This window comes from Heterocephalus glaber, unplaced genomic scaffold (genome assembly GCF_053883595.1).
Source record: "Heterocephalus glaber isolate CG9 unplaced genomic scaffold, H.glaber_assembly_v1.0 deba00001550, whole genome shotgun sequence".
NCBI classification, from domain to species: Eukaryota; Metazoa; Chordata; class Mammalia; order Rodentia; family Bathyergidae; genus Heterocephalus; species Heterocephalus glaber.
In genome coordinates, this window is record NW_028258343.1 from 22,878,707 (window position 1) to 22,888,363 (window position 9,657).

The 9,657-nt window shown below is 38.6% G+C and overlaps 1 long non-coding RNA gene across 1 annotated transcript; it reads right to left on the reverse strand.

Annotated features, from left to right (window-relative positions):
* Positions 1 to 6,287: 6,287 nt before the first annotated feature.
* Positions 6,288 to 8,817, reverse strand: LOC147824277 (uncharacterized). The gene is made up of 2 exons (XR_015442596.1): positions 8,041 to 8,817; positions 6,288 to 6,876 (listed from the first exon to the last, which is right to left on the reverse strand). It is a non-coding gene; the product is annotated as an uncharacterized LOC147824277 (long non-coding RNA).
* Between the last annotated feature and the right edge of the window lie 840 nt (positions 8,818 to 9,657).

Consider the following 9,657-nt stretch of genomic DNA (forward strand, 5'->3'; position numbering starts at 1 on the left):
CGAGAGCTCAAAGCCAGCGGAGGCCAGACCCAGGGTGTTTATAGATAACACTGCACTAACATGAGAGGACATTTTCTTATTCAATTTGTTCCTGAAATAAAAAACTCGTCTTGAGGCAGTATATTAAAAGGCTAACTGCAAATTTCACAAGTACAATGCAAATTGGGTAAGAATAGAAGTACTGCAGAGGCTAATTGAGTGCATAATTCAAAGGGGTTGGCACTAGATACCACTCTTTTCACTAAGTAGTAGTACAGCTCGTAGCCAGTGTGGCTTCAGGTGAATGGAATGTCATAAAATCAGAGTTATAATTCCATCAGCTATAAAGACAGCACTACTTATACAACCACCATAAACAATAATGATGAAATGAATAACACCCCACTAAGGTTTTAAAATTATATGACACTTTTAATGTGACTTCTCCCTTTCAAACAGAGACACTTCAATGTGGCACTCCACTGTGGGACTGATCGATTAATGTAATGATGACAGTTCAGTTATTGAACTATCTACATTTAAAACATTTGAAAGATTTGCGATGATGGCATGTGTAATAAGCCCATTTGCCCTCAGCTGTACTTCCACAAACTTCCTTTACTGGAATATAAAGAAAGGACAAGAGATTTCACAACCACATGTAGTCCTTCTACTTCTTGAACATCTTAGAATCTGGTGAGATCATGGATTTGTTTAATTTACTCATGTAAATATTTGGTGTGTTTTGATAGAAAGATTAAGAACAACTTGATGCTTTACAGCCCCATTTTGTCAGTGCTGTTGTGTTAAACCAACAAGCAGAGCATACCACATTCAACAGGAACTCACTGCCAAGTCAGGTTAATGACTACCAGCTTCTCTCTCTCCGTTTCATTACTCTTGAAATCACTTCCTTTCCTTTGGAATACTGCCATCGTCCTTTAGAATGAGCCAATTGTGAGCCTAGATCCAAATTATCATAGCACTTATTACAGCCATTAAGCAAAAACACAACTGTTATGAATTAATTTGATGTTTTAAAAAAATATTTGCTCTATTCTAGACTCCGCACTAGTGCTTCCCACGTCCTTTAAGCCAGCTTAATGGCTATCTGAGGTAAATACTGTTAAACTCACTTTGGATAGGAGAATGTAAGCCTCACATTTATCCAAGATCATAAAAACAAACAGACTTGGTATTGGAACTGATGGCTATGCAGATTACAGGTGTCTAGCTCATTCAACAACCACAATGTCAAGAAGAAAATGTCCTCTGAATTTTTCTTTCTGCTTATTTCCTTGCAACTGTAAAGTTATAGATGTGAGTACTTCTGTTCTTTAAGAGTAAAACTAGGCAAAAAGTTGGGAATCTCCTTATCTACCTCTTCTTGTTCACCTATACTTTCACCATTTTCTATGACCTGCTTTATCTGCTAACCTTGGAATATGCTATTCACAGTGGAAGCAACTTGCACAAAGTCTAGTTGAAAGCATCAGCACTTGGATACTCTGTAATTCACAACAACAACTCAGAATGTAAATATGTTTATTTATTTTTTCCAATATATGTTAAACCGAACACTTGTTCATTTTATGAAGCAACCCAAGGTAAAAGACTGCTTTGGACCTATAATTAATTATCTCCCCTAATAAACTAGACTTGTGATAAGAAAAGAAGTAAAGTAGGTTCATGTTCTTTGAAACTAAAATTATAATTTTCCTAAGTCCTTTAGAGATAGTGAGGTAATTTAACATGATGACTGCAGTGGTTTGAAGAGAGTGCTGTTTGCTAGAAATCTAAGGAAGTCACAAAGAGATCAATAAAATCTGCTAAAAGAATTGTGTGTCATTTTCTTTTTATTATCCTGAAGATACAGATATAGTAGGGGTTTACTCCTTTCTGGCAGGATGGAGAAGTAGGGAAAAAGACAATTTATATAGTTGTCAAAATAAATCTGAGCGTATCCTGAACAAGCTCTAGTTAGCCTACTTGAAAATATTTTATATTGAGAAATCTGAAGATCCTTCTGCTAAAAAGGGAAAAATTGAATATTTATATTATAGTAACTTGCTTGGCATTATTTGCATATTTTGTCTTTTATATGGATACATCCAAATATGAATTGTCCAATATTTACCTTAAAATATAATCATCGAGACCTCCAATGCTAACTTCATTATTTTAAGTTTTCTTAAGAAAGAAGCATTTTTTCATTTAAATCACAATTCATATTTTATTTTATGATATTTTATCGTAATTAGAAGCTAATTTAAATAAAGTATTTTCAGAAGAAATATCATTGAGATTCAGACTAATTGCACTGAAATTCTACTTCTGTTTTCTATATTGTTCCACTTCCAAATAAAACCAGCCAGTTAAAAAAAATGAAAATTTTTTCTTATACATAAAGTTTCACTAATTAGAAGTGAGGAAATTTTATTGGAAAACCATTTGATGTTTTCTTTGTCACTATAAACAAAATTTTATTATAACAAACACCATATATTTAGAACATTAATACTTTCCAAAAGATAGACCATATCCTCTATCAGAAAAAGCCATTGTCATTAAAAGATACAAGTAAATATGCCCTTTGATTATGATGAGTTTAAAATAGAAGAAAATAACAGAAAGATTAGAGGAAAATAGTCTGCTGGAAATTAATGAAAATATTGCCATATAACTCATTGAGTTAAAGAGGAAATCTCAAGACAAATAGGAAACTGCTTTGAATTATGCAGAAATAAAATTCAGTGTATCAAAACTTGTGGGAAGCAACTAAACCATCCACCAAAATGAATGTTAGAGTATTAGATACTTACATTGCAAAAGAAGATTCCAAATCAATATTATAAATTTCTACTTTAGGATAATGGAGAAAAAGATGAGCAAATTTAATTCAGATTTAGTAGAAGAAAGGGAATAATAAAGAGAAGAGATCAATGAAATTTAAAACAGACATACATTAGGCAGAAATAATGATATCAAAAGATAATGCTTTGCAAAAAACAATATAATTGATAAGCCTCCAGCAAGACTGTGGAGAAAGAGACACAGATTACCAACATCAGCGATGAAGAAAGTGTGGTCACAGTAACTGTAAAGACACTTGAAGCAGAAGCCACCAGCACAACTGTAGCCCCATACACTTGACACATGGAAGGGTGAAGACAGTTCTTACCAGGAGCAATCACCCTAAACACACTAGGGTAAAGGAAAAATTATGTAGCTATTTAAAAATATAATCATATAATCTCAAAAAGAAATCATTAGCACTAATGATTTCACTGATGTAATAAAATTTTTGTTTTCTTTAAGAAACAACATCATTTCTATATACTACTACTCATTAGGGAATACAAATTTCAACCAGGATGATATATAATGCTTATCTATTAGAATGAACAATGTGAAAGAATTACAGCCATAGCAAAGGTTGGAAAGGATGCTGCGAAAACTAATGCTGATTGTGAGAATCACAAGAAAGTGGTAAAGTCACCCTGAAAAACAGACCAGCAGTTGCTAAAACACTTACTAGCTACATAGCTCAACAGTACCACTCTTACCTATTTAGGGAAATAAAAACCAATGTTCACCAAAACAAAACCTGTACTGGAATGTCTACAGCATCCCCATCCATAGTCACGTTGAAACTGAAGCCATCCAAATTCTCTTTCAAAGAGTCAATGGGTTATAAAATGTGGTGTATCTCTATAAGGGAATGCAACTCAGCAATTAAAAACAATAAAAATAAAGCCAACCATTATTGACAGATACAATGATTTGGATGCATCTCAAAGCATTTTGCTAATTGGCCTAAATCAGTCTCCAATGTTTCTGTCAGGTGAGGCTGGACTTGATTCATGCAATTCTGGAAAACGATGGCGATGCAGGGCCTGTTAGGGAGAAAGCTGCAGGGGAAGACTGGGACCATAAACAGATGACACTACTTGGTTTGGGGCTACTGGGCTGTTTGGTAGCCTGATTTTGGAGCTACACCATGAGAGTCAATGCTACTATATTAGAAATAAAAATATAATATTCAGGGATGATATGTCCCTATGGTGTACCACGTACTGGGAACACATTTTTAAAAAATATGCACTCTTTTGAAAGCTATTCTAAATGTATCAGGACAGCAGGTAGAAATAAGAGAGGTTAAGTTTTTTTGCTTCACATAAGCAGATATATTCTACGTAAGATCATGATCGTTACAGAGGTTACTGGGGGTAACATTAAATTGGCATTAGTAATATCAATATCTGTTCAGTATTAAGGAAAGAGAATTTTGGGCTGCTGTCTTTTTAAATACTGTTGCTTTCTCTATCCTGCTTAGTAAGCCCAGAGCTGATTTATCCATGCTGTATCAGTAGGCTTGGCAATTTGAGTTTACTCTTTGTAGCTGGGGACTGCTTCCTCCTTAGGCCATGGAACATGTTGATATGATCTTTTTTCAGAGGGATGCATATGAAATTAGCATCATTTAAAGAGATGGTAAGACATGTAAGAATTGCAAATGTAAGCTTTGTTCCTCTGTAGGGCTTATTTTATTTTGTATTATATTGATTACTCGATTGTCTTGATTTTTATCTTAATTTTAATTAATTTGAAAAAAGGGAATTATGCATTAGTTCCTATCTTCGACACCACAATATTATGCCCTGTGGAGAGCAATAAACTTATTGAAAGTTAATAAAGGCGAGACGCTCTCCTTGAAGTATCCGAGTGGAATTTAGTACATTTCTTATGTTTAGATCTCTATACTATGGGAATGTCCTGCAGAAAGATCTTTGCAGTTGTTTCCTATTTTCATTGCTCTGGCACTTGAAGATACCAAGACATAATATCAGCAGTTTCATTGATCATTTTTGAGGATTATAGTGAGGAATTATGAGTGAATCCAAGTTGCAGGGTGGTTCTTTGGTATGGGCTGGCTTCTGTGAATATTTCTAAGAAGAAGGAATACATAATTAATATGCCAGAGGGCAAAAATAAAGATGGTGGCCTTTATAATTGTCAAAGGATGGCTCAGTGTCAGCTATGTGAAGGGGAAAGAAAATAATGTGATTATTAACATCATGACTTCATTTAAATACAGGGAACAGCTTAAATTTTTAAGGTATGTTTCCATCAAAAGATTTTTTTTCTTCAAACCCTTCTTCTCTCAGCAGACCTCTGTTTCTACACTTCTATTTAAAAACCATAAAGAATGCTGAGGAAAAGGGTATGTATGGAAATACTGGGTCCCAGGTCAAAGACACACAGCCTGTGTCCGGGTTTCCATCAGTGCCCTCTGCTGTGGTCAGAGGTGCGGTGCCTGACTCTGGTTCTCTTGCCTCTCGCTTGGTGAGTTCCATGGGACGAGATCTCAGGAAGAGAAGACAGACCTGTAGGTCCTTACTCTCCCTCCAGCTACAGTGCACTAGTGGGTGTGTTCCACTCCTGGCACTGACTGTGAGGACCCAGAGCTGTTGCCAATGGGGCAGGTGTCAGCTAGAAATGAGCTGGACAGGGAGACACGGCAGGGCTGGGAGAAGGCTCTGAGAAGGGCCTGGGCCAAATTGCTGAGTTTGTTCTCCAGCCTTCCTGAAAGAGCACTCCACGACCCCTTGCAAACTTCCTGTCTACTTAGCCTGACACCTTCTGACCCCACAGTCACTACTTGGGTCTCAAGCCTCAGGTTCAATTGTGGTGGCCCTGTCGGCCCAATTGGACCTCACAGCATCCATTTGCATCATGGTTTTGATGCCCTTCCTGAGCTTGGGGCACCACGTTGGTGCTGACTTGGCCCATAAGCTCAAATCTCCCCTTTCTGACATGAAGGGGGACATAGTTGATTGGATGAGCACCGTCAGTCATGGATGCCCACTCTCCCCGCTAAAGCCTCAGATCCCACCCCAGACCTGGACGGGGGCTCCCATACCTCCTGCTAGCTCATAGGTCCTCCAGGGGTGTTGTCCTAAGACTGCCTTTCTGCTTGCTTAATAAAGTGATCTGATCCCTTTGTTCTTGGCCTCTGAGTCCTATTTGTAGCCTTTACAAATCTGCTCTGGAGAATAAAGAGCTGAGACCACCTCACAGTGCAGAGCAGTACTCAGGCCGGTTGTCCAGTACCATAGCTCTTTTGTTGGTACCGAGGACCGAATCTGGGACCTTGCTCTTGTGAGGCAGATGCTGGAACCACTGAATTAAATCTCTGGCCCCAGTACCATCGCTTTTTTGGGCTCTGGTCCTACTATCCCCCTCTTATCTTGATAAACCTAGCGGAAACCTCAGTGTTCTTAGTCACTGTGTTTCACAGTATCTTATTGTTCTCTTATTGTGGATCACATCTTGGAAAATAGTTCTTTCATTGGATATTCTTTAATTCACCCTTCAAGCTTTTTTGTTTGTTTGTTTTTTTGTTTTGTTTTTTGCTTGAATTTGGACTGATTCCAACCGAATGGGCAGAGAACATTCACCTCTCCTCCGTCCAATGGTTTTCTGTACTGTACTTCAAAACTACCTTACTTTTCAGTGAAATATATTTGAATATAAGTCATTGGATTGTGGACATAATCCCTAGCCTCTTATTTGGTATTTTGAATCTATTTGCTGGGGGAAATCATCGCAGCAAATCTTAAAGAAAGATAGTTCTAAGAAGCAAGAAGTGACTTTGGATGAATTGCCAGTGAATTCTTTACACTGGGGAAAGCTGACCTTTTCTCAAACCTTTCTCTAACAGATGACATTATGAAGGAAGGGATCTCCCACCTCGAAGTGCACCATTCGGCATGGTCTCCGATCGGAGTCTAGCGTCCAAGATGGAAGCAAACCTGGTGCTTTTACCTGCATCATTGGGGAGGACTTGCCCTTTCATCTCGGGGGCAAAAACAGGAAAAGGCCCAGAGTCATTTCCTAGAATTAATGAGAAAATGGCACAAGGTCACTGCACATTCCTCCTGTATTTATTTTTGCTTAATTGGCACGCATGTTTGTTTGCAGAACTTTAAAAAGAGACTTGGCAGCAGATAATGCAACAACATCAAGAGATTGCAGTTTGGATTGCTTACTCTTCCGTGACAGTTTAAACTGGCAAAAGAGCGAAGATTATTTTACAGCAATTAGTTGAAGGGCAACAAAGAAAATGAACCTTTTAGAACTTTCCATTTTTGCATGTTCCCCTGTTAATAAGCCTCAAATCCCAGTGTTGCCCTCAGGGCAATAACATAAAGGTTTAATCTATGTTATTAATTTATTTAATTAAAATAACATTTAAATTCTGCACAATACATACAATATTTCTGAGAATGATTTTAATGTGATTTTTAAATGAATTTTCTTATCTAAGTAGCCGCCATTTATTAAGGAATATATCAATATGCTATTAATATTTAGCACCTCAATATAAATCAGCAATGAAGTTGTAAATATATAACACAAAATAATACAATATACATACATACTTTATTCTTAATACATATCTATACAAATAATGAAAATGGGGTTTTAAAAATTATTCTACTAGCAGCACATTTAATTATTTAATAATGGGAATATTCAGGTATGTTACTAAAAAGTAGGTAAGAATTTAATTATCAACAAATTCTCTTTTAGGGTCAAAGTTTCTCTGCTCTATATCTAGCCCAGCTAATTAAACCCATAAATACGAGCCTGGAATAGTAATACTGCTGGTTGTGTTATATCTTCTGCTATGTGATTTAAAGGTTCTGTGAGAATCTAATCTTCAGATATTGAGCTGGGACAGCCTTTCAAAGAAATGATAGCTACAGGGCTTCAGGAGGGAGAGACAACATTGAATAAAAGTTCAACATGGCCCGAAGGATTCTGACAGCGCATATTGACTCGAAGCCTAGAAGCTCATAAACGATAAACTTTCTACAGAAGAGCTGTCAAACGGGAAAAAAGAAGGAAAAAGAAAAGTGAGTAAGAAATTGCCCCAAGTAAGAAAACTTGGAAAAGCTCTCTTTTTACTGCAGAAAAGGAGAAAAGATTAAAATGAAGATACATTAAGCAGTCACACAATTTTCTGCGTTTCAAAATGTATTTGCTGGAACTGACCTCTCCAGAGTTTATTTCTGGCAGAGTGCGAGAATGAAAGGGGGCTGCTAGAGCTGTCTTCATCTCCAGTCTTCCTGAGCACAGGAATCACCGCGGGACAGCTTTTCCATGCCTGTCCGAGGCACAGAGCGAAGTGAGGGGCTGCGAAGCGGTGGGCGGTTGCTCTTTCCGCGGCTGCAGACGTGAGGCCGGCCTGAGCGCGGGAGGGGCTGCCGGGCCATCTCAGCTCTGTGTCCCGGGTCACAGCGATCAGGCTCGCTGAGCAGGGCATTCTTGAGGGATGCAGAGCAGCGCGATGTGGGCCCGGCTCTGAGTTCGGGAGGGCCCTGCGCTTCACTGAGGCTCCTCTCTGCCTGGAAAGTCTTCCTCCCTGTCCAGCAAGGGCCCTGCAACTTCATTTCGCACTTGCTTCTGCAAATTAAGAGGCAGGTTTCAGGTGAACAAGTGTACTTTTGTGGACTTGGTATCCCCTAAATATCCCTGACTACTTAAGAGGCTGTTCTTTCTTCCTGTCAAACATAGGCTATTATTAACCCCAGAAAGTTGGAAGGTGGTGGCAAAGCACCTCTGCTTCATGCTTCACCCGAGCACCAGCGTCTGCTTCATGCCGCTCCAGCCAGAGAGCCACTGAGCACAAAGTCCTGAGGTGCTTAGGACTGAGGCCCAGGGTCTGAGCAGTTTACCTTCTCCATCACATGGCAATGGTGATGGGATGAGAATCTGATCAGTCACAACATCCTTCGGGGAAGGTCACATTGTTCTAAAGCTAAATGAGAGAAGAGGCGTCAGTAGGAATTTATTGACTGAGGGCTGTTCAGTATGACAGTAATGCTGGCTCTCCCTGGTTATGCTTCTCTTCCCATGGGCCTTTCCCATGAGTGATTTGCAGTTCTGTAAAGACCGCAACAGACACAAAGGTGGGAGAGCACTCTGGCTAAGAGCAAGAACTCCCAGCTGAGCCTGGAGTTCAGCCCCTTGAGCCAGCACTTCCTAACTGTGGAACCTGAAGAGCCTTTCTTCAGGGTCTTCTGATATTAAGAGGATAAATATCAGTACGTACTTTAAAAGCACATTAAGAGATTTAAATGTTTTAATACACTAACTGCATACATTAAGGTTTACCTCCTCTTATAATTATCTCTGTCATGGAAAGTTCAGAGAAGAATTCTGCACGCTTTTGATGCCCAAAACCATGTAAAAATCAGCCTACCTATTGAAAAGAAGGCAACCTTTCAAGGCAACACTGATCTAGGAAACATCACAGTTCTTAGCAATTTATGGCAATATTAAAGACAACCATGTGTCTTGAACTTTTTAGTAGCTTCAGATACAGAAATTGAAGAGTTATAATGCAACGATAAAGTTAATTCATAGGCCCCTGCAAAAGAAAAAAAAGTATCTCTCTCCCTACAGTCAGTGGCCTATAATCGATGGTAATTACCAGTTCACACTGGGCTGTAGGAGTAGGAGGGTCAAAGATTGCCAGGAACTTTACCAGGGCTCAGCGGCTAATGGGACACAGCTGCAAGGGAAATAAAACAGTATAATTAAACTTTAGTCTCTTTTGTTCCTTTCTTTAAGAAACATAGTTCCAATTTTCATGTCACTGAAGAAATA